At 31.5% G+C, this 12,427-nt stretch overlaps 1 protein-coding gene across 1 annotated transcript in view; it reads right to left on the bottom strand.

Moving 5' to 3' along the window:
* The window catches only part of LOC148277079 (aryl hydrocarbon receptor-like), a gene marked incomplete at its 3' end in the record, with an annotated part of 321,131 nt that overhangs the window by 158,621 nt on the left and 150,083 nt on the right, over positions 1–12,427 (bottom strand).

A 12,427-nucleotide genomic window follows, 5' to 3' on the forward strand; every position in this document is an offset into this window, starting at 1 on the left:
CACCACGGAGGCCGCCATTTACCACTGTGACATTTACCATTCTGCCCATATTTGAATATCTATATTCCTTCAATTCTTTCATCTGTTGATGTTTGTGAAGTTAAAGAGCTAAAACATTTATTTATGCGGGTGAGACTCATCTAATTGAATTATGTCACCTACATACTAGGCAACCCTTAAAAAATTTTATTTTTTCAATTTCTATACCTCTTCATGGATCAGGTGGATTTATCAACAATGTTTTGAGTTTGAACGAATTTCTGTAGACAAGGACTGGATTCTACTCCATGGGAAGCTGTTAACATTAACATATTACAACAGACATGTTGAAAACAGCTTTCCTGGCTTCAAAACATCCGAGCATGGACCAGGATAAGAACTGCGGAGGAGCTGTTTCGCACTGCTCAGGATAGGGAAGCTTTCTCCAAAGTGGTCGTCAACGTCGGGAAGACCCGACATGACACGTGAAGAAGTAGACGAAAGTGTGAAAACGAAAAAAATGCTGTGCAGCTCGTTAATCTCTTTATAAATTACATTCTTAATTTAAAATATATAAAAAAATTACTTTTTTAGTAAAAAGTTTATATTTGAAGCACTAACTTTGTGGTTATTCATTAAAATAAAACAACTTTTTAACTTGAAAAAAAGACTTGATTTATTGGGTTCACGTGTAGTATTTAGTGAACATAATAAAAATAAAATAGGAATTTATTCATTAGTTACGTAAACTTTGACGAAGAAGCTTGTTTGCTTTAAAACCGGTCGGTGGAAAAAAAAGAATAAAAAGTTGGTGGTTAAAAACAAAGTTATTTTATTTATTTAACTTTTTTATTGTTGTAGATTTAAAATGATTTCGTATTTCTCGGGAGATTGTGCTGAGAATATAGACGTCAGATTGAATTGACAGTACACGGGAGAAAAATACATATGTATTTATTTACCTACGTAAGTATCGAGTAATTTTTCCTTATTATGAAGATTTTCCTTGTGCAATAAAAAATGCGAAGGAAAAACGAAAGTAGGATTTAGTTCCAGGATCGCATCCCATTCATGTAGTCATTAAACTTGACCACTCGAGAAATGGTTGCGGAGTATATTGTGAGTAGGAACGTTATATTGTCCGTTATTAATATTATTACTCGGAACACGAAGACACGCAATGAACCGTCCCAGGCTGAATGGCGCGGGTTGTACGATGTAGTTTCATGCTATGAAACATTTACTATCAACCCCAATACCCCTATCCAACGTACTCTGAGATTGTAAGATTATTTTGTGTTTTTATTGCAATTCTTTTATCGATTTTCATTCTCCAACATATGATTTAAACGATTATTTAATATATTAAAATAAAATCACTTTGTTTTTTTGTGACACTTATATTTTTATAATTTGACAATCAACTAGTTTTGGCAATACTACACTACATACATACAAACAAAAAAAGATATGCACTCGATTATTTTGAAATATTTGAGATTAGAAAGCCTGTAAATAAAGAAATAAATATAATGAATAATCAAATAAATCTTAGTAATAGTCCTATTTTAAATATGTTCTCTCTCCCCAAATAGACACACAATCCCCCTCTTCTCTCTACTTCCGTGGCCACGCCCACTCTACCCTCACTGTGAAAATTTTATATATGTTATGTTAGTTTGTAATTAACCCTGAAGAAGGCATAGTATTGCCGAAACTAGTTGGTTGTCAAATTATTAAAATATAAGTGGAACATAAATACAAAGTGATATTATTTTAATATATTAAATAATAATTTTCCACAAACTAAGTGCTTCAAACATCAAAAATATATTATTCATTTGATTTAAGACTCATCACACACATACGTTAAAGAGTAGGTATATTGGGTTAAGAGAAGGTATATTAAAGAGTAGGTACTTTGTATAATTTTGTGTTCTTATCACAACTTTACTATATTTTAGTTGTTATGTGAAATAGTGATTTTATTTTTTTCTTTGATTCAAAAAATTCGCCCCCTCAACCCTTTTCTTGGCAAAAATACATTGCCATACAGGATACATACGATTTCATTTTTTCTCGTAAACTAAAACACGAGAAAAACAGAATTAAGTTAAAACTATGGCAAAGCAGTTTTATGAAATTTTGATTCAACCAAAAAAAAATTTTTTTGGGATTCTAAAGGCTTTTTAACCATTAAATTTATAAAAATACTTTTTTTCGTTCTGTCAATTATTCGTAATTCTGCCACTTTTTTAAGCGGTACGTTTAAAGCAGTTTTATTTCTTAAACTTAAAAAAAAAACATTTTTTAATCTTTTATGCATCCGACAGCAGAATCCGAAACATAATTGTGCATACTTCGTTACATTAAAAACTGTTTTTATATTTTTTATAATAAATATTTTTGTTCTTATAATTTACCCAAATATTTCAATTTAAGGTATAATTATCAATGAGTTATAAATAATTTAGTATTAGAAAATGGAAATCAAGTTGTGATATAGTAGGACCCCTGGCCCGTGAATTCACGAACTGAATGAATAGCCACGGACCCATAACACGGTTCAATCAGAAGATATCGGTAATTTTACATTTTGAATCAGTTTTTCACATTATTAGCATTTATAATGCACATTAAAAATTAGACATTTTAAACCCTATACAGTATCCGGCAGTTAATAAATTACGTTGGGCTTAAGAAAAAGACTGCCGACTTGATAGAGCGTCGTCTCTGTCGAACGAGTCCGGTGTCTGTATTAATTTAGAATGACAAAGGCGACGCTCTACAAAACGAAATAGGCCGGCAGTCTCTTTCTTAAGCCCGATGTCCTATATTTAATGCCAATTTACGTTGACGGATGCAATGTTTAATATGTATATTTCTGGCATTTTTTGCGAGTTTACGAGACGCGCATGTTTCATGTTCGGACAGCGTACTGTCTAATATTTTTTCTTAAACTTACAAATCTAAACAGAAAAGTATTTTAAAAAAATAAATCAATCACAATCTAGCAATGTTCTAGGTATAATGACAATTCATTTTCTAGTATGGTAAACCATACACATTCCTATACAATTCAATTCACATATATATCTATCTCTCTTCTAGTTTCTGTTCTCCTGATATATTACTAATATAAGGTGGTGCAATGTCCGTGTGTCTGTATTTTACTATATTGAACATTGGTATGCATATACTATACATGTTATATAATATACAATACGATAAGGGTTGCAACCCTCAGAATAAGTTACACTTAGTAATACGGGGTGAAGAGAGGTGAACAGCTTTACTAAAGTTGATTGCCCGTTTACGGAGGTAACCGATCGCAATAAAAATTGTACTTAAATACTTATTGAATTTATTATCCATAATTAAATAATAATAATGAAATTCAGTATTCAATGAAACAATTCTGAAATTATAAAAAGTTCAATAATGTGCAGATATAAACTAAATAATAAAAACAGGAAAACACCTTACTAGCTATACAACATACAATGTTTATATTTTATGTATTATATTATACACTTTACGTTAAAACGCATTTTAAAAATCGTTTTCAATTTTAATTATTCGTCTCTTTCAGTTGATTGCCTTGCCTTGGTAAGTGAAATTATTTACTTAAATAAAAAACAATGTTGCATTGAATCTTGCATTACCTTACCCCTTCAAAAATTTACAATGGAGACAAATTAAAATTATATCCAAAAAAACACATGATAACTGCACTAACCAAACGAGACATAACTTGACTACACCTTATCATATTTTTTATATCGAGGCTTTACTGACTAAATGCATTAAGTCATTAAAACAAGTTCCGAGATAATCGCATTAAAAAAAAAGAAAATCAAATGGGAGTTGCATTATTTTTTACCTCGCTTATAATATACAAGATTTATATTTCAGAAACAGGATTTTTCTGCTATTATATTACTTTATTTTAGCTAAACTGTTTGGGATCAGGAAGAATATTCTAATGTGGGCGGATCAGGAACTTCTCAGCATTTGCTCATGTAGAGAGGAAACCACATGAAACTCTTCAGGAGAAGCCGGCCTGTTGACAGTTGTCAATCGCATTTTAAGCTTTTTTATTATTTCTCCCGCAATTTTTTTTTTTTTTATAGCTTTGAAAGAGTAATGCAAGTCCAGACAAAGCATACAATTTGAAATCAGCATCTTTCATCTATATTTAAAAATATTTTAAACACATAAAGACTGTTGACTTAACGCATTCTGTCAGTATAGCCTCGATATAACCCTAATGAGTTTAAAATAAAACGGCTTTTACATTACGAAATGGCGCAATACAAGTTATTTATAATAATACCATAAAACCAATAGTTGATTGTCTGTAAAAGGCGGCCTCCCTGGTGTAGTGGTCAAGATACTTGACTAACACACGGAAGGTTCCGGGTTAGATTCCCGATGAGAACACAAACATTTAATTGAGATTATTCTCAAGCCTGGGTGTTCTGCAATGTAATTTACCAATGTAATTGGGCCTAATCCTGGCCTGTTGTTGTGCAAAAATAAAAATAATAAAAAATAAATTATATAAATAAATAGAGAAATATCAAATACTATGAATACCTATAACAATATATATTAAATGGATTTGGAAAAACTAATCGTATTTTTAAACTCAATGTGGATATTGTGGAGAAATATTTTTATACTTTAAAACATAAATATTCAAAAAATATGTCCCTACAAAACCGAGACATGTTTGGTCTTGATAATCGTGACGTAAAGATTTGTGACGACGTTCTATTTAAATTTAAACGGTCACAAACAAAGTTCAAAATTCACACGAATCGTGACTTATTGGGGGCGTGGCCAATGTAATGGAACGTTTTTGTGGGAATTCGGAATTATAACTTTTTTATGCTATGAATAAGTACCTAGTAAAAAAAAAATTCCTACTCGACATTTCATAGACCCTTATTAATTTAAAATAAAAAAAAGATATTTCCCTATTGACCTACTATTGTATAGCGGTGAAGCTGTTAACATTGACAAAACAAGTCTCAATATTTTGTGTGTAGCATTAATTTGAATTACAGATTCTTCTTTACTACTGTCTGATTATTTACTATCCTAAGTTTTTGTGTGGATAAGTATTTGATAAATCTAAATATATTTTATGGTTGTGATAATATACCGATCCCTCTTTTTATACAGAGGATACGCTCCATATATTGAAAAACGAACAATTACTATAAAAATTATTTCGGCGTAAAGAAAAAGAAATTGCTTACTATTTATTGTATTTTAACTTTATTAAAATTAAAACATGGTAAAAAAATCGTAACCAATATTATTTACTATCGCCTTACCTTTGCGCATACCTCTCTGCGCCAGTAAGTAAACAAGGGAGGTTGGGAATTCCAATAATGAATAATAAAATTATAAAAGTCGGCTATCACTGACTGTTACATGCTAGAGAATACGGCCTTTCGGGCCTCATGTAATAGGCCCTAGAATCTCGGTCACCCAGAAAATTTGTCCCTTTGGAACTCACTTTTTTTTATTTTCTTGAGAAATCTAAAAGTAATAAATAATAATCTTTCACTCAAAATAACGCTACAAAAACCACACAAAATTTACAAGAATATTTCATATCTACGAAAAAAATATAATTAGTAATCGAATTAAATTCATCGCTTCAAGCTCTCAGAGATCGACAGCTGCCCATGCGACGATGAAACTCCTCAAGATGTCCCTCACCTGTTGATGCATTGCCCCTCTTTCAGCTTTCAAAGACAACAGCTGGAGGCGCGATGCAGAGGCCTGGGTGAAGATCTATGTGACATTCCATCGGTGATAGGTAATAAAGAACTCACACGAGAGGTAGTATCATACATGATAAATATAGCGTAGGAAATTGGTAGAATAAACCAAAGTAGGGAACAAAATGCCGAACACTCCTCTAGTGGAACGGAAGGCCTGTTGACTTCTGCCAACAGGCCGGCTTCTCCTGAAGAGTTTTAAGTGGTTTCCTCTCCATGTGAGCAAACGCTGAGAAGTTCCTGATTAGCCCACATTAATATATCCCTCCTGATCCCAATAGTTTAGATAAATTTTAAGATATTTAATTGCAGAAAAATCCACTTTTTGAAATATAAACCTAGTATATTATAAGCAAGGTAAATAATAAAGCAACTCCCACATAAAAAAAATATAAAAAAATCGAATTAAATTAAAAAGAAAAGAATAAGTAGTTTAAAAAGATAGCAGTCAGCTGTGGCCAACTGTTACGTACAACAATATTTTGAGTTTGTCCAAATTTTTGTAGACAAGGACTGGATTCAACTCCCGTTACGTACAATTTTAACAGATGAAAATGGCCCTAATTTAACGTTGATACCACGATATTATGGCTTTAATTCCTGTGCGCAAGTATAAGGGTCAAATGCAATCAATCAATTCTAGAGTATTTATATTATAGATTGTTATTGTGCATTGGTTAATTAATGTAATTTTTAAACCGTGTAAAAGGAGGTTCCGGTGTATTTATTATATTAGGCACTCTACTAAAACTTTAACAATACAATATTCTGGATATAATCCTTATTTCGCGCAATACGTTAATAAATTACTAAAGCCGGAGCCTTACAATTTTCGGGTTAATAATTTAATTAAGACAATTATAAGTAAATTTGCTCCGAAGTTGTTAAATAGTATAATTGTCCGGAGCAATCAAAGTTTTGAGTTACAAATGATGTCTACGGCCGCTATACATAGATAGGTCTTGTAATTATTGGACATTGTACGGGGCTACGAGAGTTGGTCTAATCTCCCTTGACTGATGGTGGCTAATCGTGGGTCCTATAATACCATAATATTATATCTCTACCCTCGGGCTACTTGTAATGGATGGTCATTAGATCACTGTAATCGAAATATTCCCAAAATGTAACGCTGTACTTGCGGAGCAGGTACATAAACAAGAAGATTAAGGGCACCTTGAAAGCTTATACTTAAGGTTACAAAAACAATATTCATATTTTTTTTATTTTGCGTTGAAACATTAAACATATGCTAGGCAGCCTTGTCGTCAAACATATTGACATACACAAAATATTGTCCATTGAACTAACTGATTTAAGAAAAATAATAAAAATAGAAACAGGAGGTTTATGGCGCATATATTATTGTGTTGAATTCAATTACAAGGGTGTTAAACTTGCTTTGTTTCTTTGTTGTTTTTAATATGTGCTTTTAAAAAAAATATGTCATATTACTTAAGTCCCGAATTGAGTTGTAGTAACTTCTGGGGGATGTAATTCATATGTATTATACTTTGCATTATAATCGTCATCCCCTTTTCACACATAATGTTGCATAGGTGGAACTTGGTACATGGTACACCAATTTCACCTTATCTTGATCATTTTTGTTAAATGAAGGTAAGATGATCAGATTTTTGCTTCAGGTAACAGTCCAGGGACAATGAAATATTTTAGTGTAAAAACACCCGTTAGAATAAATATTACAAATCAACCATGTCGGGAATCGAACCCGAGACCTCTTGCATGGTAGGCAAACGCGCTGACCATTACACTACGAGGCGGACATATTATTTACTGCATTACCTACTTTGCGCCATAAGATTTATAAATAAACAAAAATAAATCAATAATATTAAGTATAAACATACGTTGTGTCCGTTTTTTTCCAAATGAAGTGAACAAGAGACAAATAAATAAATTATTTATTTTTCTTTTTATTTTATAATAAATAAGTCAATAATTCGTAATATCTTCACCGTACACTGCACAAATATAACGAGCAGCTTTGGCAGCTCAATTCCCTCGATTGAACGCAAACAGAAGAAAGTGTTGAAAATGCTTGCTTTCGTCTACTTGAAATTTCATTTTGAAGGCTTGTATTCAAAAAAAAAAATATATGTAACGTAAAAAAACACAACATATTGTAAAGCAGAAAATTTTGTTTCAAATTACGAATAATCTTAAACATTTTGATATACTTTTGGTGTTCGTTTCTAAATTTGGAAAAAACGAACCCAACTTATGTTAACATCTACACAGGGAACTTAAAAAAATTAACGTTTTCTGTAATTATAAAATTAATCAACAATTGTTTGAGTTTGTCCAAATTTTTGTAGACAAAGAATGGATTCAACAGTTAATATAAGACTAATAATATTAACATTTTACAACAGACATGAAGAACGCATGTGGATGACTTCTACATATATATTCCCTTCTGTAAAATGTTCTTCATCGTCTGTTCCAGTCTGTTGATTCCGTTCATGTTATTTATTCCATTATAATTTGGAACGACCTTTCATTTTGATCAACTTTAAATCAAAATACATTTGAAAGACCTTTGTTTGAGGCTGAAAGCATTAATTGCTCGGGATTCGAACCCGAGACCTCTTGCATGGTAGGCGAACGCGCTGACCACTGTACCACGAGGCAGAATAAGTATTAGGTACCTAATAATGTAAATATAATTTTTTTAAATCCCATTGCTTTTCATAACCTATCACCATTTTTCTGGTAATTTTTCAATACCAGATTTGTAGAATTTCTTAGATTTTTCATTTGGTTGGTTTCTAAATAGCGTTTATTTCCTGATCAAAAAATTACTAATGTATTTTTCATAAATAATTTTTGGTTTCGATATTGTAATTTAAAATAACAGTATTTAAAAAATAAAAACAATAAATTTAGTGTACCAACGTAGTGCCCTAAGCACCCCCGTGTGTAGATAGGTGGCGGTAATGGTAATGACTGTATAAGCAATACAAAAAAAAATAATGAGTCACAAATCAACTCGCTAATTCATTTACCGTATAACTTTTAAAAAGTAAAAGCATTCAAGCATTTCCCTAGTGTTCAACATAATCATTGTACAAATAGTTAAAACACTATATGAGTTGCAAATAGTTAATTGCTGCGAGAAATTATTACAAGTCCTGCAATAATTCACCTAAATGCGGTATTATCGCCATCCGCCAATAAGAAAACCAGCGCTCCCGAGAACCCGTGAAGCGATCAGATATGTACGCGCTCACCATTGTACGACTGTACCACGAATTATCGAGTTAGTACAGGATGTCTTTTGCTGTATTTGGGGTCATTTCGTCACTAAAAATACGCCTGTAAACGTTTTTGCTACAAATTAAACCTAAATGCTCATAAAACAACGGTTAACTCTTTTTCATGCCTATTTTGGCGAAAATGTATCATTAAACTAATTTTAACTTTACTTATTTAAATAAAACTGCCCCTCGAGCTTTAATTTAATGTTTACAAGGAAGGAATTATCATAATAAAAGTTTAAAAAACAGTGAAGAAAAGTTGAGGTTTCTTTTTTGCAACCTTTGGGGTCAAACAAATCTTTTTTAGTCATCTTTTTATGATAAACAACAGCTAGTACCAAATAGGTTTTAATTTTTTCAGTTACTTTTTTGTAAAATATTTTTTTAATTTGTTTGTTTTTCCACAGTACAGTATATTACCCATTTTCTGCAATGTAATATTATCAACAAAAAAAAATACACATTAAAAAATAAACATCTTAAAAACTAATGAAAAAACAGCAATTTAAAAAAAAATAGCCCACAAAGACTTTTAACGTCTGAGTGTGTGCCATTCCTTATTTCCATTTTTTTATAACTTTTTACTTATAGTACTTAAATATAATGTGACACAAACCTACAAGGGTGTACTTTATCGTCACTTTAATTTCCATGTCTGCTTTCTAGTTTGAGCATATGGAATCCACAAAAGCATCAAGACCAATCTGTCGGCTTCCAACTTTTGCGCATTATTCAAAGTCGGGTTCCTTCTGACCCGTGGTACTGTCACGAATTTAATGTCGACAAACTGTCAGCCATAGACGTTATCTTTAATTCTCAAAAAAGTAAAAAAGTTTTTTTAACGAAAATGTGGATATTTGTTAACAAATTAAAGGTGTCTTTGTCGGTAACATGTAATTGAAAATATTTCAAATCATAAATATTAATATTAATTAACATAAATCGTTTTCGTTCGGAAAATTATATTATGCTTTATAGATAATTCAAAATAACTCTGTTAACTTCCCATTGTAATCAAGGCTCTGGGCCCCATAAGAAAGCTAAAGTTTTTTTTTTTTTTTGTGAAGTTTTGCTCCTATAAATAAATAGACAGGTATAATATTTTTGTGTAATATGAGAAATAGATAAAAAATTATTCAGTATAAGATTATAAGTCACTTTTTTATTTTATAGTAATTAAAAAATGAAATAAAAGATATTTTTAAAAAAATATTTTTTTTTCTTTATTATTAAAGAGTTAACAGAGTAATCTTCAATTGTCTATAATATAAAATAAAATTTGCTAAACATAAACGTATTTTAAATTTAAATTATTTATTGACCAGTCTGACCGGTCTGAAGATGCCCATTAGAGGGTGAAAGCGCTAATTGGTCGAACAAATTAGTGAAAGTGTACCGAGTATTTTCATTAGAAAGTTATATGTAAATATTGTAAATATTGCTACATCAGGAAAACGGATACATTTGAATGAAAAATCTTAGTTTATTAATTTGTTACCCGTCATTAAATACGTTTTTAAAAATATGTATTTCAATTTTTTTATTTTTCATGGTTTTAATTCAGTTATATTTTATTAATAATTATAGATAACTCTTTTAACTTCCCAATGTAATAAGTGCCCAGGATGTCAAGAACTTACTGGGTTGTGTTTTTTTTTTTGTATATTTGCACCCTACACATTCAATTTTTAAAACACCTTTTATGCGGAGCGACCCGTGTGACGATAGCGCGATTACAAAAAGGACAAAATAATAATCGGAACATTAAAAAGTCGCGGGAGCTCTCTGAAAAACGAATGAGAAATTGGAAGAAGATTCTCTCGTGGGACAATAAATCGGAGTAGTAATTTAGACGCGTCACCGCCGCCTCTCCGCAGCGGCGCGGGCGCGGGCGCGGCAGCGGGAGCGTGCGCGGGTGTGAACTGTGAACGCGCCTGATTTATACGGTGGCGATTCAGCTAATGGATAAAGTGTTCCGCTGGCTGTCCCCGACATGGTAAAGGTTCGTTCATACAAACCTTTTTTTTATCAAACACCCATGAGGCTTATACATTATTTGAATATGGTATTTGAGAAAATAACGAATAAAGAGACTTCATATGAAGGGTACGGGATGTAAAGGATGAATGTCCAAAAATGCAGTTTTGATTTATAACATTTTTAAGTTTTCGAACCCCTTGGATATTAAAATAAACTAATAAATATCAAACAATCCTACTTAATGTAAATAGCCTATACTGTTTTATACAATTTAAAGTGGTTTTCATTAATATTAAATTATCGCTTTATTTAACTAACTGCATCCGAAGAACATCGACCGACCTTACGACTTTATATAAAATAATAAAACCAATGTTTGATATCTCTGATCTACTAAAGTTGATTTCATTCTATGTACCACCTAGGTTTAGCAGAACATCTACAATATTTTGTTGTCAAAATTCTCGAACAGTAGCTCAATGTAACTCACCTATTTTTAGATTACAGAATACCGGGAATGAATATGCATAATATTTTGATATATTTAGTTAATCTCTGCCGTACTTAAAAAATAAAGTGACCGACATATTTTTATCAAAAAGTCAACTTCAGGAGATTGGGTTGGAATCGTTATAATTTGATTGATTATTGTATTTTGTTATTGTATAATTACTTTAAAATATGTATGTATTTCAAGTTATTTATAATATGTATAGTACAAGTATATATCATAATATATCATCCTCGATTTTTGAATATTTATATTTTTAAGCACTCTTTGAACCACATATATGTAAATGGCAGAAATGCCGTATATAAATAAATATATCCTTTATCCGCTCTTTGTTTTTTTTTGTCCAATTATGTTTATAAGTAGAGCCTTTCCGTCAGATTATATTAATCAGAAAGGTAGATTAACATATTATAACAGAGATGAAGAACATTTAAGAGAAGGTAATGTGGAAGTTTATACATCTACAGGGCCTATGACCTGTCATTGGCTGGTTTAAGTGGCCACTGTGTAACAATTCCCACTCTGCCTGTGTTTAAACATCCACATTTCCTCAGCTCTTCTATCTGTTGACTTTTGTGATATAAATATGGTGGGACAAGCAGCTATTCCTGCGTGATGCTCATTGAGTTGGGGCTATGCTTCCTTCCGAGCAGAACGCACACGTTATTTTGTTTTGTCCTCCCCTTACGGGGGTGGTATTCGGATCCTCTGCTTCTGACCACCCAGGGAGTCCTTCTTCATTCAAGGCCGTTCTCTCATTGTAAATATCCGTGTTTTTACTTATGTTTATTATGTAAGTTATGTTAGTTGTGTTAATATATTTTTAAGAAATTGTTTTTGTATATTTGGATACGTTTATTTATGTAGATTGTTTG

The sequence above is a fragment of the Micrasema longulum genome, unplaced genomic scaffold (assembly GCF_059751315.1).
Source record: "Micrasema longulum isolate JH-2025_06_02 unplaced genomic scaffold, ASM5975131v1 h1tg001085l, whole genome shotgun sequence".
NCBI lineage: Eukaryota > Metazoa > Arthropoda > Insecta > Trichoptera > Brachycentridae > Micrasema > Micrasema longulum.